General features: G+C 45.4%; 1 long non-coding RNA gene across 1 annotated transcript; it reads left to right on the top strand.

The window, feature by feature from the left end:
• Positions 1 to 216: 216 nt before the first annotated feature.
• On the top strand, positions 217 to 26,488 carry LOC121015361 (uncharacterized). The gene is made up of 4 exons (XR_005783794.1): positions 217 to 654; positions 20,043 to 20,447; positions 25,242 to 25,351; positions 26,347 to 26,488. It is a non-coding gene; the product is annotated as an uncharacterized LOC121015361 (long non-coding RNA).
• The last annotated feature ends 670 nt before the right edge of the window (positions 26,489 to 27,158 follow it).

Here is a 27,158-nt window from a genome sequence, read left to right as displayed (position 1 = left end):
GGGTGGTTGGGAGAAGAAGAAAAGGTTTCCTTGTTGGTTCGATTTCTCTGGAGATATCTGGAGGATAACACGGCAATTTTTTTTTTTTAGGAGGGGCACCGGGGAGCAAAAACTAGAGAGCCGGGTTTTATCGGCACAGCGGCCCATACAGAGAGGTGACATTGGAGAGAACAATTGCTAGGTTGTTTGGTCACATTTGCTGGTATGAATGAAGCTTAAGAAAAGCTGTCTTTGGATTGCTACTAATAGTCATCTTCAACATGCCTGCTCTCTCTCTCTCTCTCTCTCTCTCTTTCTCGGTTCCCTTATGAAATAAGGGCACACTGGTAATAAACAAAGCACTATAAAAGATCAGATTGACGTATTCCGTGGGCTCATTCAATGTCGGGAGCGAGGCTTCTGCACACCGTCGCTGGTGCTTTCGGCTCCAAAAGCTGGGCCGGGACGGAGAGATGGTGGTGGGATGAGGCTAGACCCCCTTCTCCCTTTCTGGAACCTTGCCGAATCCATCAGGGCCGTGTCCCTGGTCAGCTAACCTACACCTGACGGCTAAGGGACACAGGAAAAGATGGCAGAGTAGAGACCCTTGGATTTGCTCCTTTGGATTTTGGATTTTGACCTGAGTTCCTTTGTCAGTCCTCATGCCAGACCCAGGTGAGTAGCCTCCCGGGTTAAAAAGCCGTCGTGGAGTTGAATCTGACTACCACCGCCCCCCCTTTGACGTTGATTCAGCTGTGACTCTTATTTTTTCTGTCCTCTGCCACGGTTTAGGCACTAGTGGGACAATCTCTCAGCGGAGTCCTTTCTGGCCACCTGCTGCATGAGAGGCATGTCCGGCTGTGCGGGGATCGTATCCTCGGGCAGGAATGAGCTGGGTGGGCTCATGTGATTTGGGAGGATAGTCAGCAATGGTGGGTGAAGGGGAGCACGCATGAGTCTTCTGACAGGCAAGCTTTCTCGCCATGAGCCTCTTGCTCCTGGCCAGGCCTCTGCCTTCTGCCTTCACTTTCTCTATAACTTGCCCTGTGCTTTCCATTTGCAAGACTCGCCAAAAGCGCACAAGAGAACTGTCCGGTTTCAAAGACAAGGAGCTTAGATGAGTGAATGGTGGGCACCGGCTGTGGATCTGGTTTCTCTCGTGAGTTGGTGCCCGGTGCCCTGGCCTAGAAAGTTCATCCGCACACAGGTGCTGGTGAGCTGGGCTCCTATAGGCTCGGCCCCTGAGTGGAAGAGTAAGGATGAAAGCGGGGACCCCAGGGTTTGGGGGCTCTGTGCGTCATCAGAGCCTAGCTCTTCTTCGCACTGCTATTTGTCCTTCTTTTCCTGGATCACAAGCACCATTGCTGGGAATGTAACCTCATAACAGACCTGAATGAAATTATCTCAATTTTGCAGACGGGAATGGAAGGCTGGTGTGTGTGTGTGTGTGTTGTGTGTGTGTGTGTGTGTGTGTGTGTGCGCGCGTGCGCAGGCGCGCGCGTGTGCGCGGAGGAACACATCCGAGGATGTGACATGCATCCTTCAAAGACCTGCTTTTACTGAGCCTCAAAAATGCCCGTACCAAATATACACAGTGTGATTACAGCAGGGGCTTAGATCTGCACGTCCTAAAGGGCAAACTGTCGTAGCATCCATCTATGTATTCATTTCGATCTTTCCATTAGTGAGTAATGCCAAACAGTGGTTCAGTATATGCAGTCTATAGGATTAGGCACTCGTAAGTTGATACAATATGTTTAGCCTTGGGATTTTAGGCATTTCCCAAATGGCCCATTTATTAGTAGTAGTAGTAGTAATTTTTATTTTACTTTCTATTTTATTTTATTATGATTTCTTTATTATTACAGATTATTATTTATTTTTAACCTCCGTTTTGGGAGTCAGCTTTGAAAATGATTCATCAGGAGTCATCCTCCAGTTATTACAAAGGGGAGCCCTTCTGGAGTTTAACTAAAACCCGAAACTTCCTAGATGAGAAAGACTGTGTGTGTGCGTGTGCATATAAAAATATGCGCTGTGGGAGCTTTATACAACACAGTGGTATAGTGCTGGTTCTGTTTAGGTGTGCGTACAGGACTGTGAAGTAATCTTATGGGAGAACATTGAGTCATTGTGGCTTGGCCATTTAGGCTGATGCTCCAGATTTTTCAACAGACCTTTTTCGGAGAGCATCCTACCGCGAACACGTAGTATTAATTCGTAGGAACGGGGTTCTATGTAATACCTCATCTACGCATTTCCTAGACATGCACAAAGTTTAACGTATGTTGATCTGCTCGATAATGAACAATAGATGGTTGAAAGCTTTCCTGATTTGTTGTCTCATAGAAAATTTCCTTTTTATTTGCTCAGCGTTGAGACTTTTTTTGTGCCTGTGTTTTCCAAATGGCACTGATTTCTCTGGAAGTAATGGGGCTTTTAATATGGCTGCTCTAAGAGAAAGCTAGTAAATGTCTTGCCTTCACCTGTGCTGGGAACATAGTAGGGGTTCAGTAACCTTTTGAAGAATAAAGGAATAATTGAGTAGTTCACCTCTGCAGGCGATGTTCACCTCTATATTTGTTTATACACATAGGTATTCTCTTGAGTAGAATATTCACAGAGTTACTGGACCAGCTGTCTTTGAACTCAGCCGACCTATTCTTTTCTTAGTTATCCGTAACTTAAATGCAATCACTTGATTGCTTTGGTATTATGTAAATGGATCACCAACCTTTCTGTCCTTCAAATTTTCTTCTTTGTGTATCTCTCACTATTATCTGCATTTAATCCACAAGATGTATTATGGACTTTATTGACATATATCATATATGTGTCAGTGTAGGCTAACACAAGAGTTCGTGTTCTCTGAGACCACCGCTTAAAATATGTTTGCAGTGTATACAGAGCCCTGGAATAGACTTTAATTTCCTTTCCCAATATATACTCATTATTCCAGAATGGCCAGCAGGATGTAGTAGTACGGGGGTCAGAGATTGTTATTCATATGAGGTGAAAGGGGGAGAGAGTACATCATTCTGGAGAGTTCTACCATTAACACTAACCACAAGTCACAATCTACTGCTGTGTTCTATAAGCCTTTTGCCGGCACAACGTTGGATGAAGCGGTTGCCAGTGATGTCTGGCCCCGGACATCTGCCTTTCACAGACTTATGGGGGCATGGGGACCCGGGGCTCAGCCATGTGCATTATTCACTGTTTCTTTCTCTGTTTATTAGCCTTGTGGGTAAGGGCAGCATTAAGCAATGGCCCCGCAGCCTTCGAGAACAACACGGCAAAACGCAGGAGAACACACAGTCTTGTGTTTGGGGCTTTAAGAGGCTCTGAGGTGACTTGGTGCTTGGGAGGAGTTGAGAGCAGATTGGCTTATAGCCATTACTGTTGGCTAATAATTGCACTAATCTTTTGGAGGGAGGTTTTGTGCGCTCGCATGTTCCCCCTCCCCTCAATACCCAAGTCAGAGAACAATGGGGGACTGTGTTTCTGCATTATTCCATGAGATAGGTCAGGGAACTTCCACCGGGTGGATAAGGTCTGCGATGGATGACCCACGACATTAGCCCCAAGCCATCACGAAGGAACCGGCAAGCAGAGCACAACTGCTCTGGCCAAATTACAGGGAAACTTTTCCCTGGCTGAGCCAATTGAACAGCAGCTGTTTGGGGGTTATCAGATCCAGTGCCCTTTGGGGGACCTCAGAAGCAAATGAAATTCTTGCCAAGAGGGAAGAGAAGCAGGGAGGGCTGTGTGCGCGCTTACTCCTGCTCATGCATACACTGCAGACTATCCATTTTTCTCTCGCCTAAAATTCGCTCAGTAAAACCATTCTCTTTTTCTCTCTCTCTTTTTTAGAATGGATGATATTTATTTATTTATTTATTTAAAATGTTTATCTTTGAGAGAGGGAGAGAGAGAGAGAGAGAGAGACAGAATGTGAGCAGGAAAGGGGCAGAAAGAGAGGGGGACAGAGGATTCGAAGTAGGCTCTGCACTGACAGCAGAGAGCCCAATGCGGGGCTCAAACTCACGAACTATGAGATCACGACCAGAGCCGAAGTCAGACACTCAACCAACTGAGCCACCCAGGTGCCCCGGAATGGATGGTATTTAACTCACACTTGGAGCAGAGATGCTAAGTGGGGATGTCCCTACAGAATGAACTGTGTGTGCGCGCACCTGTAGGGCAGCGGGGGGTGGTGAACATATTCGTATATAAGGTCAAAGTCCAGTTGTCAGGAGTGAAATTAATCTGCAAGACTGGTCTATGATGCAGACATGTCCTCTCATGGAGAAAATGTTATTTAAATGTTCACTTGTGATGAGAATTCTCCCTGTAATTTATAAAGCAAGTACTTGGTAAATACCTTTGCCTAGAAGGTCAGAACAAGAATCTCAAGGGTTATAAGATCCAAAGAGCAGGTAAACCTCACAGTGCCTCTGTCACTGTGCGTGCCAATTTCCTACACTCTCCCCCAAACGGAGCACATAATCACGTTAAACATCCTGAGCCCTACTATTTCCTTTTAGTGAATTTCCACGGGCTGGTCGTTCACATGTGAGGCGTTGTGAAAGCAGGGTCCTTGCCAACATATCAATTGGGGTAAGCGCAGAGCATTTTAATTCCACTCCGCCTCTCAGCCCCAGGTTTCCCTAGTGCCCACTTGGGGGGTGTTTCCCGCCTCTCCGTCTGCTCCCCGTTAAGCAACTGCTGGGTTTAGTACAAGGAGGCTGGTGTGGTGGTGGATGGAGCACGCTGTTCGTGTAATTTGGCAGGAGGTTGCATGCTGGCACCAGAGGGCAGTGAAAAGGAGAGGAGGTGAGCGTGTTTCCACAGGACAGGGTGTGTTTGGGGGGTGCAGACGATGAGGGCTGGCAGCGGGAGGCCACCTAACTGCCACTAGTGGCTGATGCCCCTGGAACTGCTGGTCTGAACTGGATTAAGATCCAAGCAGAGACACAGTTTCTTCCTTCTCAGACCCCAGGAGTTCTTCAGCCTGAGTGTTCCAGCTCCCCACGAACATTTCCAAACTAAAAAAAATAAAATAAAATAAAAATACGTGCGGAAAATACAGTAAAAGTGACAGTGCCTTCCCAGTTTCCGACAGTTCTGTTTTGACTTCACGATCAGCCAAGCTCCAGCCCCTGAGTAGCTGGCTTAATGTGTCACCGTGAGTTATTAACCGTTTCCCTGCCTCTCTTGGTGGGTGTCCTTCTGGTGCCTTGCCTCCAGCTGGCTCAGTGACCTGCTAATCCTGTGTCCTTTCTCTCAGGCTTCAGGCATGACCTGCACGGCTCGGTTTCTCTCATGAAGTCAAATTTGAATTCGCTTCGCTCCCGTTGGCTTTTGCCAAGTGGTGGCTGCAACAGGAGGGTGATGGGTAGGGCAAAAAGAGTGACTCCAGAGTCAGCTCTCAGAGGGTCCAGAGTGCCCCCTAGACATCCAACTGTCTAGTACATTTTTCTTGCTTAAGGGCCAAAAGGCAGAGAAAGGCTCATTCCAGAACCGGGAAGATGTGGGACACAGTCTATTGGGAAGTGGAGGGAGAGCTCATCTCATATATTTTAGTGCAGCAAATTTAGTCTTTGGGAGAAGGAGTAAGTTCCTCCAGGCATCTTAGCTCTCCTTTTGCCACCATCTGTCCGGTGCCTCGTGCTTTCATTTTGTCATTTGGGCACTCAGGATCTTCTTAGGCAATATCACATATTCAGAACGTTACCCAGTGTTCCCTTTTCCCTCAAAACTCCCACGTCCCCAGGACCATTCTCCTTGGAGCTTTGAACATTTGGGCCACGCAACGTATTACTATGGGGAATAATTCAAATTAATAAATCGCTTGGGGCCTACTGATTTAATGCATTTTTTACAAAATGAATTTCAAAACGAAGGCATCTTTTAGAAACAACTTAACATGGATTAAAAATTCTGTTTTGTTTTTATAAAACATAAATGCCATCATCTTAAAAGAGGTAGCAAATTTGCATGACCTCTGAGTCAAAGTATACATGCGCATATAGTGAAATCTTCTCTTCCAGTAGCTGAGCTCCTTCTCTGCAGGCAACTGAAATTGCTAGTTTACGGCCTATTTTTGTCCACAGACGTTTTGTGCATATGTGAGCAAAATATATTATCTCTACCTTTTTTTTTTTTAATTTTTTTTCAACGTTTTTATTTATTTTTGGGACAGAGAGAGACAGAGCATGAACGGGGGAGGGGCAGAGAGAGAGAGGGAGACACAGAATCGGAAACAGGCTCCAGGCTCCGAGCCATCAGCCCAGAGCCCGACGCGGGGCTCGAACTCCCGGACCGCGAGATCGTGACCTGGCTGAAGTCGGACGCTTAACCGACTGCACCACCCAGGCGCCCCTCTACCTTTTTAAAAATTTGTAATAAATGTTTTATTTTAGAAAAGTTTTAAGTTTAAAGACAAGTTGCAGAGATATTACTGAGTTCCTATGTGTGCCATCACCCAGTCCCCCTCTCCTTAACATATTTTTTTTTTTTCAATTTTTCAGAGAGAGAGGGAGAGAGAGAGAGAGAGAGACAGAGCTCGAATGAGGTAAGGGCAGATAGAGAGGGAGACACAGAATCCGAATCAGGGGGCACAAACCACAAGATCATGACCTGAGCGGAAGTCGGACATTTAACCGACTGAGCCACCCAGGAGCCCCTTATGTTATTATGTACATTTGTCACAGGTAAGGACATTACAATTAACTACATTTCAGAGTTTACCAGATTTTACTAGTTTCATTCCAAAGTCCCTTCTCTGCTCCAGGATCTCATCTGGGACACTACCTTAAATTCAGTTGTCATCTCATCTGAGCCCCTTCTAGTCTGTGATGATTTCTTAGACTTCCCTTGTTTTGATGATCTTGACAGTTTTTTTTTTGGGGGGGGGGTCATTGAATGCTCCTCAATTTGAGTCAGATTGGTGTTTTTCTCATGTTAACCCAGGGGGTATGGGTTTGGGGGAGGATGACCTAAGCGGTGACATGCGTTTTCATCATTGCATCATGCATACATGGCGTCCACATGACTGATCACTGGGGATGTGACCCTTGATCTCCTGAGCAAGGTCGTGTTTGCCAGGTTTCTCCACTGTAAAGTTGCTTCCTCTGCCTCCATACTGTATTCTTGGAAATCATTTGGTGAAAGTCACCAAATGCATCCCATACTCAGTGGGGAGAGTTATGTTCTACTTCCTGGAAGCCCCTTTCATTCTTAAGGCTTATGGCATTCTGATGGCAGCCTACTTCACAACCTTGACTTTTTTTAAACAATTTATTTTAGAGATGGCCCCATTATTAGTTGGGAACTTCTACATCTGTTGTTAATTTTCACTGATTCTGTGAATGTATTGACACCATACATGATTTAACTAGTCCCCTTGTGATGGGCCTTTAGGCTGCTTCAAACGTTTTGGTTTTGTACACGATGCTGAAATAAAAATCCGGTCCACATTCAAGTGTATCTTCAGGATAAATTTCCAAAAGTTGAATTGCTGCTTGAAGAGAATGTGATTGGTAGTTTCTGGAGCTATTGCCATACTGCCTTCCACAGACAGTGGATGAATGTATATGCCCCCAGTGATATCTAATCAACATGATTTGGTGGATCAAATTTCAAGTTGGTGGAGGAAATGTTTTTAAACTGGTGGTCCATTCAATGCTTCCACAGATCTCCTTAAATCACAGCACAGTAGGAAAAACAATAGATAATCCAATTATCTGGGAGCAATATGGCCTGTGAGCTAATTTAATGAGGCTAGAGCCCGGCCCACCCCCATCCTGAAGCCTTCACCTGTCTCCAGTCTGACTCCTTAACTAGGCTCCCGTTCATGCCCGTTTCCTGGCATGCTCTGAAAACTTTTCATCTGTGCCTAGAACATTCTTTATTCTTTCAAGACTCTCACCTTTTCCCCCCGCTATCCACATACCCATTGAAAGCTCACATCTTGGTTGGGCCCATTTGGCTCCTTCTTTGTCAATTTAACCCAGATGCACTCCATCTGCCTTATATTTTTTGGCACCTGTGTATGATGTTCAGACTCTTTGAAGTCATTGCTACATCAAACAAAGATTTTGCCTCTCAGGTGCACTGTGAATATTCTGGGGCAGGGGGCTATTTGTTCTCTTTATTGTATCATTCTCCAGGGACTCTTGAACCCACTGTTCTGTGAATCCATGTTGTCAGTAGTGCCACCAATGGACCCTCTTCTTCTCCATCCCCTGGAACAGGAAAGAGCCCTGTGGAAGGAAACCACCTCTGTGAGGATGTCTGCCTATCGCTGGTCTCTCGGTAACCATCCTCTCCTCAGAATTACATGAGAGGGACAAATATTTGCTTTGTGACTAAGTGATAATTTCCCAGAGGTGGTGAGACATAGCTATAAAGGTCACCAGTGAGATCTGAAATTATGTCAAAATGTTGCAAATCACTGAAAACTAACTCTGGGCCCCAAAAGAGGCCCCACTATTGTGGATAGTGGGGACCATGGTTTCTGTGATGTGTTGGCACTGGGCTGACATGAATTTATTTACTGCAGCTGGATTGGCTGCCTACTGGGAAGGCTCCCCCACTTGGCCTTATGCTAGGATCCTTTCGTCTAAGTCCTAGCTGAGGCAGGAATACTCTGCTCTCACACAGGTTGTCTTTTGCCTCAGTCTCTGAAACCCAGCCTTCCTACAATCAGAGCCCTGAGAAGGCCAGTGTTGCACTTGGGGACAGACTCTTCTCTGTGACCAATGAAACATCCCCTATCACACTTCTACTTTCTAACCCCCTTATACATTTCTATTGACATGGTTGTTATTCCATTTGGTTCCCATCCATTCAATCTATTTAAATTGTGGGATTTTAGAATCTGAAGGAATCTTGGAACCCTAAGGAAAAGGAACCCAGAAAGGTAGAGTCTTTCTCAAACTCACAAAGCTGGTTGAAGAAGCCCGATGGTCAGCTCAGGTGGGTCTCTGACACCCATGAGATTTTTTTTTTCTATCACATGCCCTCATTACCCACTAATAATAGCTAACACTTAGTGAGGACTTTCTATGAGCTTAGCACACACAGTAAAAGGTTGTGCAAGGGTTTTATAACAATCCTCTAAGGCAGGCACCTACCATTTTACCCATTTGGCAGATGAGAAAATTGGGGAAATCGTGAGCAAGTTACTTGCCCAAGATCACATGGCTAATAATAGGGGAAGTTAGGACAGTCAGATTGCAGAGCGTGCCTTCTGCACGACATTACATAGCAAAGTAGCATGTAGAATGGACCGCATTAGGTTTTACAAAGAGGCCATGGAAGACACAATCTCTGCCCTTGACCGTCTTTGTTCTAGTTGAGGGGGTGCTAGGGTTGCCAGTAAAATACGGAACACTCAGTTACACCTGAATTCCAAATAAGCACCACATATTTTTTTAGTATAATTATGCCTCGGGGCGCCTGGGTGGCTCGGTCGGTTAAGCGTCCGACTTCGGCTCAGGTCATGATCTCACGGTCCGTGAGTTCGAGCCCCGCGTCGGGCTCTGTGCTGACAGCTCAGAGCCTGGAGCCTGTTTCCGATTCTGTGTCTCCCTCTCTCTCTGCCCCTCCCCTGTTCATGCTCTGTCTCTCTCTGTCTCAAAAGTAAATAAATGTTAAAAAAAAAATTTTTTTTTTTAAATTATGCCTCAAATATTACCTGGAACGTATTTATACTAAGCATTATTTGTTGTGTATCTGAAACTCAAATTTAACCAGACATGCTGCTAAATCTGGCAACTGCACGGAGAGCGCCTAGAGAACGTTGACGAGCCGAGGCTCCTGCAGTGTAGGCTCTACGTACTTCCCTATTCTCACCGCACGCAGTATCTTCTCCCCTCCTTCCTTGCTTTCTTCTCTCCGTGGCGGGCCCCTCCCCGCTGCAGGCGCACCTTCCAGAATGGGCAACCTTGCCACACACAGCAAGTTGTACGTCTGTGTCCCAGGCTGTCCGGCATGGAGACGTTTTTCTTTCTGCCCGTGTGCCCAGCCCTGGGGTGTGTCCTGTGGCTTCCAAGGCCTCCACTCTCCTCCAGGAGCACTCTTCCTCTTGGCTCTCCCCACTTGCTCTGCCCAAGCCTCCACCAGCCCAGACGTCCGTTCCACCAAGGTCTCCACCCTGCCCAGTGGGTGCGCTGGTTTGCATCAGGTCACTGTGTGCTCATTAGTATTCGCCCAAGTCACGGGGCCCAAAGGGAAAGAGACGGCCAAGTCATCTGGCTACTCCTTCATCCTCTCTCTGAGATAGGCTTTCACGGGAATCGGGGTGAGCTGTTGGGGTGGGGTGGGCGGGTGCTCTGAGCACACTAGGTAACAGTTGCCGCCTGTGTACTCTCTGGGATGGGGGCGTTCCGCCGGCTATTTTAAGGCCAGACTGGTGAATGCTGGGTTCCCCTTCATTTACCTAGGCTCTCAGTATTTTCCCTGGCACACTCTGAGGTGGTCACAGAATGTGGGAAACCAGGCAAAGGAAAAAATTAATGCTCTGTGATGACGCCCCTGGTAGCTGCTGCTAAGTTCCATGGAAAAGACGGGAGTTGGGGGGGAACGGGGGGCTCGCTATCTGTGTCTATGGGTGTCTCCAAAAGCTTTTAGCTGTATTGGCACCTACTCAACTCTAGAGATGGTGGAAAAAGAAAATTGGCTGCTAACTCAGTCCGAGGCCTGCCTGGTGGCCCCAACTCCACCCACTCCTGTGGAGTGGCTTTGCCCACAGTGAATGCCCCTTTATCGTCAGTGAGCGATACTGACTTTTCAAAAATACTGTGTAGGCCTTGTGTCCCAGATGCCTGTGGCATGCTGGCTCTGCTTCCTTTTCAAGGTTGTTGGCTTAAAAACCCACCCAGAAACCTGAGAAAAATATCTCCAGTTGGCAGCTCAGGAGGCTGACACCAACCGCCTCCTGTTTCTTAGCCCGCTGGCCCCCAGCTACCGAGAGGACAGTTATTATAAGTGAAGGGAGAAATTTCGGTGGTGGAAATACGCAGCAGGTAAATCACAGTTGGTTAAGAGTCCTATGGGGAGCGTTCCCCGCATCGCGTAGACTCGTGTGGTGAAGACATAGTTCATTATCTTCCATGAACAGTAGCTTGGCTTTGCAGGAAAGTTCCATTGGCTTTCTGCAGGTCTGGCCATCTTGGTTAGTGGTTTTCTATCAGAGCCGATGGTGGAAATTGAGTCCAAATGTGGGTCTGAAGTTGGGAGTGGGGTTGGATATTGGCTTTACCCGTGGATCAAGCATTTGTTATATGCTGACTGTGTACCAGGCCCTTGATGAATCATTCTGCATACATTATGTCATTTGACCTTCACAACAACCATGTAGTAGGTGCCATTAGACCCGCTTTATGGATGCCAGGTTGAGTATCTTGACCTTGGCCCCGGACAAGGTCAGCCTAGAACACCTCTTGTGCTGTATCTCCCATTATGCTAAGTCTCACTAACGGGAGGATTTTTCTCTTGAGTTTTTTTCCGTCTAATTGCAGCTTCACTCTTCCTGGAAAAATTGGTCATGCCTGGATTGAGAGATCCACTTGAAGATTTTCCAGTCGTTTATCATGTATTTGTAACCGAGTTTTATTTAGATGCTGGTAATGTGGTCTTACAACTCTTCGATCAAAGTGTGTAACGAATGCCTCTCCCCAAAACTATTGTCTTCTTGTCATACCTGGATGGGTTTTGTCAAGTGGGGAGTTCACGCATTTAACTGGTCAAAAGATGGAGACCATTAAACATGGTCTCCAGCTGCCTCATAGGATGATCACTTGGGGCTGTGAAGAGTGAGCCCAAAGGGTCCATGAAACAATGCTCCATGCGACCTGTTGCTCCTGTAAAGCAGCGCCCAGCATACAAGCTCTCCCCGTGTTACTTTCTAACTTCCCAGTTGGAAGTGAGCTGTGGGAAAGTGCTCAAAGCCCCTGGTATTTGACTAAGTCTAGGCAACACCATACAACCACGTTCTATCGAGTCCTACCCAGGTCCCCACTCTGATCCCAGTTCCCATTATTACTTCTATCAGCCAGCCCACTTTGCCTTCAGTCAATGTTATCACTTCCAATTTCGGTGACTGCTGGCTTGTCTTCGATTTGATGGCAACTACAAGTGAAAAAGCCCAGCAGCCTTGGCCTGTGGCCACCCCATTATTAACACAAGTTATGATTTTTCATTCAGTGCTTGACCACCCGGCAAGCACACTCTCCTCCTAATAGGCAGACCTTCTCTCTGCCTGGAGACAGGAGTTGGTGAAGCACAGATACCTAGAAAAAAACGTCGTGCTCCCATCTTCCTCCAGAAGACATCGACCCAGCACCCTGGAAAGTAAAATGAGGCGGCAATATTTGTTCGGCTGGTCTAGGTCCTTCCCTAACCTCCAGACTTGCCCACCACTCTTCATCAGATGATTTTCACCCCCTCTATGAACATTTCATCTAACCTTATACGTATTTTGGTACATAGTATAGAAGAGCTGGCTCTTATATACTATTACTGATCACCTTTTCCCCAAATTCCTTGGCCTGTGTTCTTTGTATTATGCAGCAAAGACATTCATTCCATTACATTTCCAAATTGCCCACTATGGGCCAAGTCTGATGCTTGGTTCCCTGAAGAACGTGGATGAGGTCAAGGGTGAATAAGGGAGACTCAGTGACCGGGCCTTGGATGAGCCAACAACTGCGGACGACACATAGGCTGCACTAGCACAGCACCGACAAGGCATCATAAAAACGTGCTCTTGCCAAAATATGAAGATCAGCTAAACCTCATAGAAATGAACTAGAAAAATACAATCACGCATTCATTCTTAGTTTTGTTCAACATACATTTTTGGAAGGTCTTAAATGTCTAAACTTCTAAGTTCAACCGCAGTGGAAAATGAATAAGCTTCCTGTCCTCAAGTTGCTTATAACTGGGGTCTTAGGGGAGGCTGTAATCAGCTCTTGTTTATATTTTTATTGTAAAACATAAATATGGAATCTAACACTTACTAGGAAGTATATTATTTGGGACACGCAAGGACATTCGTTAGATTCAGACAGACACCGCTCTTCCCTAGTCATTCTTAGATTTTAAAATATTATAACAACTTAAAATCAGAGGGAAGAAAGGTTGACACTGAAATGAATATTTTCAAAAAGGATTTCTCTGTGTTGAGGCCGTCAACATGAGCTGACGAGGCGTGTTGAGCATGCAAGAAGGGTGGCCGGCATGAGTCTAATTCATCCGAGAAATCATCTCAGGTGATCTTTCCTTCATAGTGCATCATGCGTGCTTGAAAAGGGCAGTAAGGGGGTGCCTGGGTGGCTCTGTCGGTTAAGCGTCCTACTCTTGATTTTGGTTCAGGTCATGAGATCTAGCCCTGGGTCAGGTTCTGTGCTGACAGCACGGAGACTGCTTGGGATTCTCTCTCTCTCTCTCTCTCTCTCTCTCTCTCTCTCTGTCTCCCTCTCTCTCTGCTCCTCCCCTGTGTGCTCTGTCTCTTGCATGCGGTCTCTCAAAATAAATAAATAAACATTTTTTAAAAATAAAAAAATAAAAGGGGAAGTAGTAAAAGTCACCAGATAAAAAGGGCCCAATGCTGAGAGTCAGTTTACAAAATTTACCTTGAAACAAATGAAAACAAAAATAGCATCGAGAGTAAAGTGTGCATGGATTCTAAACATAAAAATAGAAGGTGGAAAAAAAAATGTATTTTCAGCCGGCCGCAACCAGACTCCCAGAAATCTTTTTGCACTTCCCTGTGCTATTAGCATCTATTTGGTTAAAACTTTGAGGAATACTGCCCTCCATCCCGTCACCAACATTCACCTCTCAGTTTGTACACTTAACACAAGACATGCCATGAAAAACATTTGTACCTTCAAAACAGCGTGATATCAAAACACCTAAAGCAAACTGTTAGAATTTGCAAGAACAATTTGGGCAAAAAAACACACCTGTGAACCCAAATAAGCACAAAACCACAAAAACAGCAAAGGGAGTCGCTTCTGTTGGGCAGCTCTTCGCGAACATCTCTTTCCTTCCTTTCTTATGGTTCTTTTGGAAAACCTCCAAGATCTGCTTTAAGCACCAATTGTACCGGTCATGCCCACAGCTGGAATATTGACGCCAGCGGAAGAATCTGTAGCGTCTGGCAAACTGGGAGGCTAAGGAAGGTACGTGGTTGGAGCCTGAGAAAATGGCGGCCCTTTTTCCTTCCAGGAAAAGAGACTTCATAGGAGATAGTAGGTTTTACTTCTGGATTGTTACCAACGTCAGAGCTTTGCCTCTTCTCGGCCCCTTCTTTTGAAGGGAGAAGACAGACAGCCACTATTTCAAGAATGCAGTGAGCCAGAGGAGCTGTTACCCTGGCCAGTTGATGCTGATGTTGGTGACGATTTTAATGATAGTAAAAATGCCATCTAATATTTATGGAACAATCACAATATGCCAAACGCTAGCAGAACAGCTCTCAATCAGGAGTGATTTGCGTGCTCCCTGCATTTCCATCTGGAAATGTCTGGGGACATTTTTGACCGTCGTGAGGGAGGAGTGGTGGTAAGTGGTGGGGTGCCACTGGCATCTCTCTGGTAGAAGCTAGGATGCTGCTAGACATTCTGTGATGCAGAGGAAAGGCCCCCACAACAAAGGAGAATCCCGCCCGAAATGCCAAGAGTTCAGTAACCTTGCAGCAGACTGAGGTTTTTCCACATATTTGACTTTCAGAATGACCCCGTTAGACACATTGTCCCCACGCTACAGAGGAGAACATGGGCTTAAAGTAGCTCAAAATGTTTTGACCTTTGAACATACATTTTTAGGTTTCTTTTTGAGATCTATTTGGTCCTTTGATAACTGCAGAAAACTTAGGTTTGTTCTGTGGCTGAGAATTGGCTCCCTCACATGTCAGCATGAAAGTTTTCCAGCTCAAGCTGACTCAACTCCCATCCCGTTCTGGGAGGAGACTGCCTAACAGTTGGTGATGGGGGCAGGGGGAAGAATATATTATATAATGTCTACAAAAGTCATGAAAGGCCAAACTTAACTGCAAAGACAAGCAACCAGTAAGAGAGAGAATGCGAATCCACAGTGATTTAAAAATACGTTTTTGGGGCGCCTTAGTGGCTCAGTTGCTTAAGCATCCGATTTCATTTTAGCTCAGGTCACGATCTCAAGTCATGAGATCAAACCTGGTTGGGATTCTCTCTCCCTCCCTCTCTCTGCCCCTCCCCTCCCATGCTCTCTCTCTCTCTCTCTCTCTCTTTCAAAATAAATAAATAAACATAAAAGTAAAATTAAAATAAAACAAAATACATTTTCAAGCATGGTATCCAGCCTAGCACCCCACATCCCCTGCATTCTACTCCTAATCTCTGATAGTGGCATCTCTTTTGAGAAAACAGAGGCCCCAGCGCCATGACATTCAGACAAGGGAGGCCATCTCTCTTCTGCAACCTTGCACAGAATTAGGTCATGGAATTTCAAGAGTGTTGGGTCCCAACACTTCCAACACGTCTTGGAAGACAACTTCCGCTTTTCCTTTTTTTCCGTTTTGATAAATGCTAAGCTCCGTGTCAAAATATTTAGGATCAGAGCCAGGAAAATTGGACGTTTTCTTTTGACTTAGTTCTCTGCCTCTGGTTGGGTGTTCTGGCCACTTCTCTTCTCACTGCTCATTCCTCTTTCCTCCTTTCCACTTTTCCAACTTTTCCTCAGTTCCCGCTATTTCCATCTTTTCCTCTCTCTTTATAGTATTTCTCACAGCTCATGTACAATGCAGAACAAGGGAATGGGGAATAATTGCCTAAATAAGTAGACTGTCCAGTGGACAGGTTGTAATGGTTGGGTCAATGAGGGCCATGATCTCTCTCATGTAGTTAGGAGGTACCCACTTTGAAGACTTTTTTTGAAAATGAACTAAACCCTTTGAAAGTCTAAGCTGTAAATGGGTAACACTAAGGTACAAATTCAAATATTTTTTTCCCTCATGATCTTCAAAAACTTTCTGCCCTAACCAGCTGCCTACTCTGTCCTATCACTGATACGTATTTCAATTCTGTTGTTTTTTTTGAAGATTTTTTTTTTTAATTTTTTTTTTTTCAACGTTTATTTATTTTTGGGACAGAGAGAGACACACTGTCCTATCACTGATACGTATTTCAATTCTGTTGTTGTTTTTTTTTTTTTTTTTTTAATTTTTTTTTTTTTCAACGTTTATTTATTTTTGGGACAGAGAGAGACAGAGCATGAACGGGGGAGGGGCAGAGAAAGAGGGAGACACAGAATCGGAAACAGGCTCCAGGCTCTGAGCCATCAGCCCAGAGCCTGATGCGGGGCTCGAACCCACGGGCCGCGAGATCATGACCTGGCTGAAGTCGGACACTTAACCGACTGCGCCACCCAGGCGCCCCAATACTGTTGTTGTTTAAATTGACTGAATTCAATGAAACCCAAACTATAGGTCAATTTAGCAAACGTTTATAAACTTGTTTTATTGGGCAAGATGAGTATGATGTAACTTAAGTCCTGCCCTGGAGGAACTTCACATTTTGGTGGGGAGAATAAATAAATATATATCCATTTAGATAGATAAATGTATTAGTTATCTATCACTGTGTAACAAATTACCCCAAAATTTAGTGGCTTGAGATAATCCACATTTGTCACTGCACAATTTGTGTAAGTCAGAAATATGGGCATGGCTTAGCTGGATCCTTTGCCTCAAGTTTTCTTATAAGAGTAAAAAGTGTTGGTTTAGTGTCTGTGGTTCTTTCTGAAGACTCAACTATAGGAATTTTCATTTCTTAGTTCACCAATGGGGTTGTTGGAAGGGTTCAGTTCCTTGATGGTTTCTTAAGCTCAATTTCTCACCAGCTGTGGGCTGAAGGCCACCCTTAGTTCCTTGCCACATGGCCCTCTCCACCATGGCAGTTTGCCATCAAAGTATGCAAGCTGAGAAGGCAATAGAGATTCTGCTGACAAACCAAAGTTACCATCTTATATAAACTAATTCTAGCAATGACAGCCCATCACTTTTGTGTATTCCATTGTTTAGAAGTGAGTCATCAGGTCTAGCCCACACTCAGAAAGAGAGGATTACATGAGGGTCTTTAGACCAGCAGGGATGACCACTGGGAGCTATGTAAGAAGCTGCCTATTACACATGAAGGTTAAGAGATTATTAAAGTGAGGCTTAAAGAAGCCATGATTCTGTCAAAGCAGGGAGTGGTGGAAGAAATCTTCTCTCTACAAAAGGAGGTGTTTTCTGACTACACTGGGCTTCTCTAGGTTTTGGCATCTACCCAGTGATTTGTGGAATGATCCTTGACTTGCAGAATTTGTGACTGGAGCCTTGATAGCTAACCACTTAAGGTGTTATGTCCCTAATCATGGAGAAACAGGGTGCCTCCACAGGGTCCCGAAAGCCATATTTATAGTTGTTCTATTCAACATCTGTCTCAAGGAAAGTTTCGTAGCCCCTTGGTCATTTAGTTGTTTATTTATTCACTTATTTATGTATCGGTTAATGCTAGACAGTGAAACTCAAAGATGAATTACCTTTGAGGCACCTGGGTGGTTCAGTCAGTTAAGTGTCTGACTCTTGGTTTTGGCTCAGGTCATGATCTCACAGTTTATGAGATGCAGCCACATGTCAGCCTCTGCACTATCACTGCAGAGCTTGGGATTCTCTCTCTCCCTCTCTCTTCTCCTTCTCCCCAATCTCAAAATAAATAACTAACTTAAAAAAACCTTAAAAAAAAAAGATGAATTACCTTTGAGGTAATCAAGATCTAGATCACAGGACTCAGAAATGAGGTAATCAAGACTAGATCATGGGACTCAGAAGTGAGTAAGATTTACTTTTGAGGGTCTCTCCTCAGTCCAGACAAGGGTTCAACAAACTACATCCTGTGGATCAAATCTGCCCCTGCCCTCATCTGTTTCTGTATAGCTCATGAGATAAAAATGGTTTATACGTTTCTTAATGTTTGAAAGAACAAACAACAGAAGAAGAATATTTTGTGGTACATGAAAATGGTATGAAACTCAAATTGCAGTACCCGTAAAGCTTTATTTGGACGCCGTCATGCCCATTTATTTACATATTGTCTATGGCTGCTTTTGCAGAGCTGAGAACATATGACGTATAAAGTCTAAAATATTTGCAGTCTGGCTCTTTAAGAGGACGTTTGCCTACCCCTGCTCCGGAGAAGGATGGACATACAAACAAATGATTAACCGCCTTATGATACGTGATATTCTAGACACACATACCAGGGTCGTCAGGAGCACACAGGCACGAATTCTGTTCATAACTGCTTCTGGGTTGGTGATGAAAGGCTTCGTGGAGGTTTCCTTGAGAATAAGTAAGGGTTTTCCTGAAATGGGAGGTGTTAGAGAGAAAATTATTCATGGCGCTTGTTAAAGATGGTTCAGGAAGACTTTACCCAAAAGAGACTGCTGCAATGTGGATTTTGTAGAAAGGGAGATAGAGGGGACTCAACCCTGAATACAACAAGGGCTGGCAGAGATGCATAGCCAAGGAGCGGGGTGGGGTCCCTTGGTGGAAAAGTACTAGGAGGAAATATCAAGACTGGGGGGATTCTGGCTAAACCAACCCAACAAGATTTTTGCTGAAGACTGGCCAGGGTGATAAGATATCCAGGGTGCAGGATGAGGAATTTGATCAGATATCCAGGGTGGGGGATTTTTGCAAAACTGATCCAGCAGGATTCCTGCTGAAACTAGACTGAACGATCCAAGGACAGAGCCCAAGGTTGGGGCCGGGTCAGAAAGAGGATTCAGAACAGTCTGACTCAAGTTTGGTCAGAAGAGAGAGTCTTTGAGTGTCTGTCAGTAGAGAAAAGAGAGAAAGGACAATCTCTTTCAATACCCTTAAATTGGTGACTACGGGATCCTTAGAGGGTTTAAGGTACCCCTGAAATTGTTTGCCAAACCTGTGTTTATATGCATATGTGTGTTGCTTCCCCGCTAGGGAGAGGGTCCGGTTCTCACAACAGGTTGTTTTTTTTTTTTTTTAACTGTTTAAGAATCACTCTTGCGGGCAGACATGGCAGCCTGTGCAAAGCCACAGATGTGGAAGACACAATAATACACTTTTAGGGGTCAACAGTGAGAATACAAAATAGGTTTCTATGGGGTGTAGATAGAAATAAGGCTAAATAAAGCTACTCGCCATTGGAGGGATAGCCCAGGACCTGAATGGAGCAGAGGTCTGAGGCTGACTCAATATAGTTTAAAGGACTCACTAGCACAAGGATATTGACCAAAATCAAGTTAAACAGACTTGGTCTCTGCTCTCAAGTGGCCACTCCATCGAAAGCAGCTGATGGATAGGCTAGAAGAACTCAGTCACCTATGGAGAGGCTGTGGGTTGGCAGTTCACTGTAGTAACACTGGGGAAGTTGGCCAGATATCCAGCTCTGGAGTCAATCCCTGATCAAACCCCATCTCCTATTCCCCTCCAAACCAAAACAACATGGACTAAACCTGCCGTGGCCCTGTGAAAGTCTGGCCAAACAGCAAAAGGCAGGCACAAGAACCAGCTTCCTCTTCAAGGGCGGTGTGTGTGTGTGTGGGGGGGGGGGGTCTTTGTATTTGATGGTGCTGGGGGCACACAGAACAACAGAGAACTCTCCAGTACTGGCAGGGAGAGTCTGCAGGCTCTGGACGTGAGGTGTGTGGGGAGGAGGTAATGGTTTTCACTGAATTCCTTTTTATATTTTATTTAGATTAAGTTCTGCTCAGCGGGGTGATTTCTTAATTAGAGCCGCCCAGCCAGGCAGACCTCCAGCTCAGACCCCTGTGCTGCCTTCTAAGGTTTCATGAGGGACCTTGTCCTGCCTTATTTCCTGAGTTCTAATATTTGAATAGTGTGCAGTGGATTTCAATGGGAGGAAAGACATGTAATTTAATCATCTTTATTAGATTTTGCCTGTGGATGGGGAGAGGGGAAGGAAGGAGGAGGGACGTGTGTCCTCTCTTTGTTAATTTTTTTTCCTTTTTCTCTACCTTTCTTCCAGTGGTCAAAGAAGTTGGAGACTCAACGGCTGTTTCTTTTTCCTTCATTTTTCAAACAAAGAAGCTTCATGAGAACATTAAGCCCCAAAGAGAATTGTGTTCATTGCAAGACTTGTCAAGGATCGGTGGAGAGATTTATATAAACAAATCATTCAGTTCTTCCTTTGGTGACCTTGGTCCTGAGAGTGAATGCGATGGTCCTACAGCTTTTTGGCCCTTCATCAGTACAGAAGCTGCAGTCTGTGCTCAGCAAGACCTCACCAAATGCAGGAAAATTAAAGAGAGAAATGGTCCATGGCGTATTCTTACCCACCATAAATTGGCGTCATTTTGGCCACCATCCAGGGGAGAGAAACCAGCCTCCTGAAACAGAGAAAAAAGATCAGAAGCTGCTGTAAGGAAGGGAGGTTTGTCGAGTTGCTTTCCTCAGGATGGGAGAGGAAAACTGAGAAGGAATTAACAGGAGCAAATAGTCAGCAGGGGTCTTTTAGGGGAAATAAATCTACTGGAGTTTTCCAACAAAGAAAGACAGAATGCAGCATAGCACATCAAAAAAGTAATAATAAATAATAGAAAGAAGGAAAGAAAGAAGGAAAGAAAAAAGAAATAATCATGTCCAGAATTATCCCAATTGTCTTGCTCAATGCAAACACACACACACACACACACACACACACACACACACACACACACACCCTGCAGCCTATAATCCTCCCTCATGCCCCTATCCTGTTGATCTTTCTTCACTTAAAAATTATCGGCAAAGAATTTATTCATTTGGGAGAATTCCAGGCACTACATTTATGTTCGGTTCAAATGAAATGGGATCCAGACTTTTCAAACTGTGCTGTTCTGCAGATAAAACACAAAGGCAGGACCTCATTATCTGGAGACATGGTCCTTTCTTTTTCCTCTTGCCTTTTGTTTTTAAGCAATTTTAGGCTTGTTTGGAAAGTCTCATAACAGGGGCAGAGCATTTTTCACCACATCTATTTCAGGAGGGTTTTTAGTTAAGAATAATGAATTTACCTCTAAACAGATGGAAGAGTTTTACTAAAGCTAGAAAAGACACTTTTACTAATATCCCCGATAGGCTGATCTTAATCCTCTCATTGTTAAAAATGCTTGGTCTACGAGAGTCTTATTTATGTGCCAAATGTCTTTATTAAATCATTAAATTAACACAGAAAAAAAATCCTATTACAATGAGTTTCTGTGTATGATCAAAAGTTGTCCATGGCCTTGCTGATAGCCTACTTATTCCAAAATTTAAAAAGGTGAAATCCCAGGAAAGCCCAACGCTTGGCCAAGTTTTTAAAATTTCATTGTAATATGGCCGGAAGGGTTACTAGGCCCCCGCCAAGAAAAGTCCTAAATTTTTATCAAGGCAGTAGTCCCTAAAAAAAAGAAAACTGTGAAAAATAGGCTTCCCATTCACCCATAGACATGAACTCTTGGCAACATTGCAATATGATTTGACCTGTAGAAACACGAGTCTCTGATATCCACTTTGATTTAAAAAACCCAAGGGTCACATTCAAAGACCAATTGCACTAGTGAATCCAGGGCTGTGGGATTGTGAAAAGAGTTTAAAAAGTCAAGAGAAGCAAAGTTTGGTATATTGGATTTTGAAATTGAACTAAATATATATATATATATATATACATATATATATATATATATATATATTTGAATGCAAAATTAGTACATGTTGACCACAGGAGAAAAAATTCACTCCTGACCCTCCCACTGAGAAAGTACATTTGTTTTGGATTTCTAGACTTGATTCCTGCCTTTATGTGGAAGTGAGCATTAAAGATTCTGTGTTAGGGCATAGCCTAGAAGCACGGGGCCTGATGGACATTAGGAGAACCTAAAAAGAGAAGAAGAGATCCAACTTGGAGGGTCCAAGGCCTATGGCCTGTCAAGGGGATTCGGAGGGCTAGGTTAACCAAGTAATGGAAGGTGACAGGAGGTCCAGATGAAGCAGTACACGAGTTGAGACAATGCAGGGTGCGAGATCTTGGGTAGAACCAAGAGGTAGTGGGGGGCCTGGGTGGCTCAGCTGATTAAGCGTCCGACTCTTGGTTTTGGCTCAGGTCATGATCTCACAGTTTCATGAGTTCAAGCCCTGTGTTGGGCTCTGCACTGGCAGCACGGAGCCTGCTTGGGATTCTTTCTCTCTCTCTCTCTCTCTCTCTCTCTCTCTCTCTCTCTCTCCCCCCCTCTCTCTCCTGCCCCTCCCCAGCTTGTGCAGTCTTGGTTTCTCTCAAAATAAATAAACAAACTTAAAAAAAAAAAAGATCCGAGAGGTAGCAAAAGATATGTGGCTGATGTCGGAGAAAGAAAGGAAGCATGCAACGGGCTTGGTCCTGGAGATGCATTTAAAATCCTTTAGCCTTTTGGGGCCCCTGGGTGGCGCAGTCGGTTAAGCGTCCGACTTCTAGCCAGGTCACGATCTCGCGGTCCGTGAGTTCGAGCCCCGCGTCAGGCTCTGGGCTGGTGGCTCAGAGCCTGGAGCCTGTTTCCGATTCTGTGTCTCCCTCTCTCTCTGCCCCTCCACCGTTCATGCTCTGTCTCTCTCTGTCCCAAAAATAAATAAATAAACGTTGAAAAAAACATTAAAAAAAAATAAAATAAAATCCTTTAGCCTTTCAAAGACTGTTAACCCAAATTACTTTTCTTGGTTCTTCCAGATGCCTTAGTATCTCACATTATTACTAAGTACCTGCTATGTTCAAAATAAACATTTGGGAAGCAAGGGTGATTTTTCTCTTTTCTTTTTAATTGCAATTGTGATGCACTCGTGGCCTGACGTTACATGAAGTCTGGCTTAGATTAGCCCCTGGCTGAGAGATCCCTGCTAATTTAGTGACTGCAATTATGCCTGCCTCTAACCGTGGTCTGCTTTTTGTGGGACATGGCCTTGGAGTCATTTTTCTCCAACAGAAGCAATGGTTATGCTGGCCCTCTACACGTTTTTGCCCCATCGGTGAGACAACCGCCAGGATTAGGGGTATGATCTGTGACCCTGAAACAGAGTGAAATTAATTGGCAATGAGGGGGCTGATTCCATGAAAAAGCCCGAGCACCCGTAAGTACTCTCATAAAAGAGCCCAACTAATACAGGTGCACACCTGCCTTTCAGCCCTAACGATTCCTCCAATAAAAGCAGCAAAAAGGAACAAACAGACAAACATACAACCCTTGCTTTCAGTCTGCAAGGTTGGCAAAGAGGAAACGCTCGCATAATTTAATGCTGGCAGAGGTGGTGAGTGGGTGAGTGGGGGAGGGGGTTGGTGTCTCCCCTCTCCTTGTACTAATAAACTGCAGGAGCTCTAAGTTTGGGGTTTACACAATTTGACTCCAGAGGAAGGTAGAGAGCCTGCACGTTAAAAACACATTTTTTTTACACCAGTTCTAAAATCTAAATTAAAAAGCAATTTCTCCCCGAGTATTATTTATTAACAGAAAGAAGTGTATGCCACGTGCTATCTGTGAACCCACCTTCACGCTTCTAGATTCACAAATGATACCAAGGAAAGCCACTGGTTGAGTCTGTGCGTTTAGCGGCAACTAGGGATGTAGACTGAAGCGCGTTGAAAGCTCACTAAAAGTCAGCTCATCTTGCTCTTCCTGAGACGAGGAATGTGGCTGCGAAGCCACGGGAGGCTGGGGGTGTAGAGGCTGCAAGCAGGAAGAGGGGGAAGTGAGCAGGGGGGTGGTGCCTGGGAGGGCTCCGGGCAAGTAACCAACTCCTTCACTGGGGGCAGGTGCAAATCTCCAGGGTCAGTACAGGGCAACTTGGGAAGGCAAGGGAGGAAAGAGATTTCTGGAAGTCTCCCGCTGTCCCTCCTGCCCGCTTCCCTCCTTTTCCTGGTGGTTGATTGCAAGGAGCCGCGGAAGGAAGGATGTATCAAACCCGAAGAAGAAAGAACCCCTACCATGTTGCCCCCCATGACACCAACTCTGAACTGCAGCAACATCGTGGCAGCGGCACGTTGCAGATTAACAGCAGCAGGGGCAGGAGGCAAGTCGGGGCTGACTGTTTTCTTTAGCGCCAGTGTAGGCACAGGCTCCATATCAAAGGGAGAGGGGAGCGAGTCTGTGCAATCTCGCATCAGGTCCTGGACTAGGGGTGGGGGTGGGACCAAGTCCCAGAAGATGTCAGTCAAACACGGGCTGGATTTCTAGACCTCATCTCTGTGACCCTTTGAATGTGCAAGGAAACTTACAGTCCATCTGCTACAATTAGTTTGGGGCAGGGGAGGGGGTGGGCGTGCTGAGCAGCTGGGAGGGGCACTTCAGGCCTGCAAGTGTAACTTTTGTTTTATTCTGCTTGTTTTCCCCCTGCGTGGAATTTCTCCCTGGGGGACAGAGTAGGAGGGTCCCAGCTAGCATTATAATGGGTTTCCGCTGGCTCGCCTGGGTGGCTCAGTCTAGCTGAGCATCTGACTCTTGATTATGGCTCAAGTGATGATGCCAGGGTGGAGGGATCCAGCCCCACATGAGTCTCTGCGCTGAGTGTGGAGCCTGCTTAAGATTTTCTCTCTCTCTCTCTCTCTCTCCCTCTCTCCCTCTCTCCCTCTGTCCCCTCCCCTACTTTCAGACTCTCGCTCTCTCTCGCTCACATACAAATAAAAAAATAAATAAATTAAAAAAAATGGGTTTCCCCAGAACACAGGATGAAGGCACGGGAGAAAGTGCCCAGAGCCAACATCAGATCCTTTGTGGGGGATAACTACGGGTCCCCAAACTTGGCCACAATCAAGGGACACCTGGTAACATAGGTGACCGTGTACTTTTTATTTCCAGCTCTGTCATCTCCCTGAGCAAACGTTAGAGGGATTACACATCTTGATCCTGAATTATCAGGTGGCGTAAGAGAAGCCCCGCCAGGGTTGCTATCGATTACTTAGGATGAAAAGGAATCGCTTTGTGGTGGGAGTACTTCTTTATTTTTGCACGTTCTTGAGGACAGCTGGGAAAGGAGGGGGAAAGGACATTTTGGAATTGGCCATTTCTCATGGCTGTCCTGTTCGCCGCTGAGAACATTTTCTCCAGACCCCAGATCTCACTGAGAAGAAATGAGACTTGTGATCGGGCATCCTGGAGCCTGGGTATTTATTTCTAAGCCTTTCTATGTCTGCCAGGTCCCCTGAAGCTCTTACCACTGTAACTCTTCCAACTTTCCATTGTAGATGCAACTTTCCTGGGAAAGAATTATCCTTTGCTCCATTGCTCAGTCATTCAACAACCACCACCCAGGACATACATCGAGTGGAATAAGGCCTAACGCTGTCTTTCAGAGGTACGTTTCCCTAAATATCATCTCCCCGGCCCCCAAGACCCTGCCAAGCTTTTGAGAGAACTTCTTTGAGAAAGGGTGAACAAGGCTCGCACCCATCAGAAGAAACTCCTTCTGGCATTTCCATTCGGAGGTCATTACTGGCTTCCGTGGAACCACTCTGGGACTGGGAGGGTACCTCAGGGGATAGGGGATGTGAATTTTGAAACTAATAATAAAGACAGCTTATGTGCAGATAGCTCTTTGCAGTTCACACAGAGCTTTCACGTGCTTTTAACCTGTTACACAGCCAGGCATGAGCTCAAAGCCACGATTTCCCTCTCGCTGGGCCCTGTGATGAGCGCTGGGGCTCAAGTTGCCCAAGGCAGGCCTCCTGGTGACTCGGCAGCCCCACGGTGCTTGTGAGGCCCTGGGTACATGGTATGTCCTACTCAGAACTTAGCAATCACTCATATTTGCGATCTGTGTGACACACAGCCCCCAACGGTCAGACTGCCTCCATGACACATGAGGACAGCACCGAAATCCTCTCTACCTGGCTCCGTCTTCCTGTTAGCTACTCACCTAGCATGGCCGTTCACTCACAAAACAAAACCAACAGAATGAAAAAACGAATTAAGAAAATCACAAGAATGATGATTTTAGGGATCGAGCCTGGTTTCAGGATTTGGGGTTATTTCTGTTCTTGTGGGTGTTTCCTTGGACCGAGAATCAGCATTAAAACAAATAAAAAAAAAAAAACAAAGCCCAAACAGCAAAACTATAATGGTTCTCAAGTTTTGACCTTTGTGCCATTTACCATCAGAGGTCATGAGAGCCACAATTACAGGACCCAGAACGGAGTTTATCTGTGAGGGACAGATTGCAGCACATTCTGTTTTCTGGGGCTTTTTCAAATCTAAATATCTTCGCCAGTGATATATGATCGTCTGTGATTGTTTATTTAGTTTTGTCTTTTTTTATTTTTTTTTTTTTTTTTTTTTTGCTTTTTTTTAAAGGCAGCTTTTAGGGTCAGCCTTCACAAACAGTGGCTCAACATCTCTACAGTGTCAGCCCAGCCCCGGGCTTCTGCCTCGACCAACCCATGATGACCAGGCATGTGACCTGTCCCCAGCCAGCCAGGACACGCTGCTCCTGCCATTATTTCTAAAGCTCTGGGCGGGGGGCGGGGTGTGGAGAATCAGCAAACCTGACTGGTTCAAATGGATTTCCACTCTTCATGTTCAAGCATTTTGGGTTTGAGGAAATCCCAAACATTTTGAGCCCTGGGCACTTTTTCCATTAATATTTTAAACTGATGTGTATGTCAGGGGAAATTTAATATGTAGGTTTCTGATTCATTTACACTTAACCCATCAAAATATTGTTCTGCAAGAGGCATTTGGTGTCCAAGAAATCTTAAGAGCCTTTTTATAAGCTTTTAAACTTCTTTTAAATGTTAAGAAGCAGAAGTTACCGTCTCCCCAGTGTAAACACGAGTGAATCCCCGGTGGTGGGAGGGGAAGGGGAGGGTAGAGGGAGGTGGAAGGAAGGCGCCCAGACACACGGACCTCAGTCCCTGAGGGACACCAGCCCGGGGCGCCCCGTGCTTCGCAAGCCCCCTCCTGGTGCTTCATGCCTCCCCCACAATCTGGGGGAACAACTGGGCCTACCTTTTGGAATCCTGAGGGCAAAGGCAAGCTCTTTCAGGGGTCCCGCTGTTGGCAGAGAAAGCTCTCGAGTGTTCTCCAGAGAAGGATACAGACTCCAAGATTTTACTTCCAGGCAAGACCCTTTTTTTTCCCCTTCAAAGAAAGTGCTCATAATGTGT

This window comes from Herpailurus yagouaroundi, unplaced genomic scaffold (assembly GCF_014898765.1).
Source record: "Herpailurus yagouaroundi ecotype Mexico unplaced genomic scaffold, PumYag 206, whole genome shotgun sequence".
NCBI classification, from domain to species: Eukaryota; Metazoa; Chordata; class Mammalia; order Carnivora; family Felidae; genus Herpailurus; species Herpailurus yagouaroundi.
This window is presented reverse-complemented; position numbering and strand designations above follow the sequence as displayed.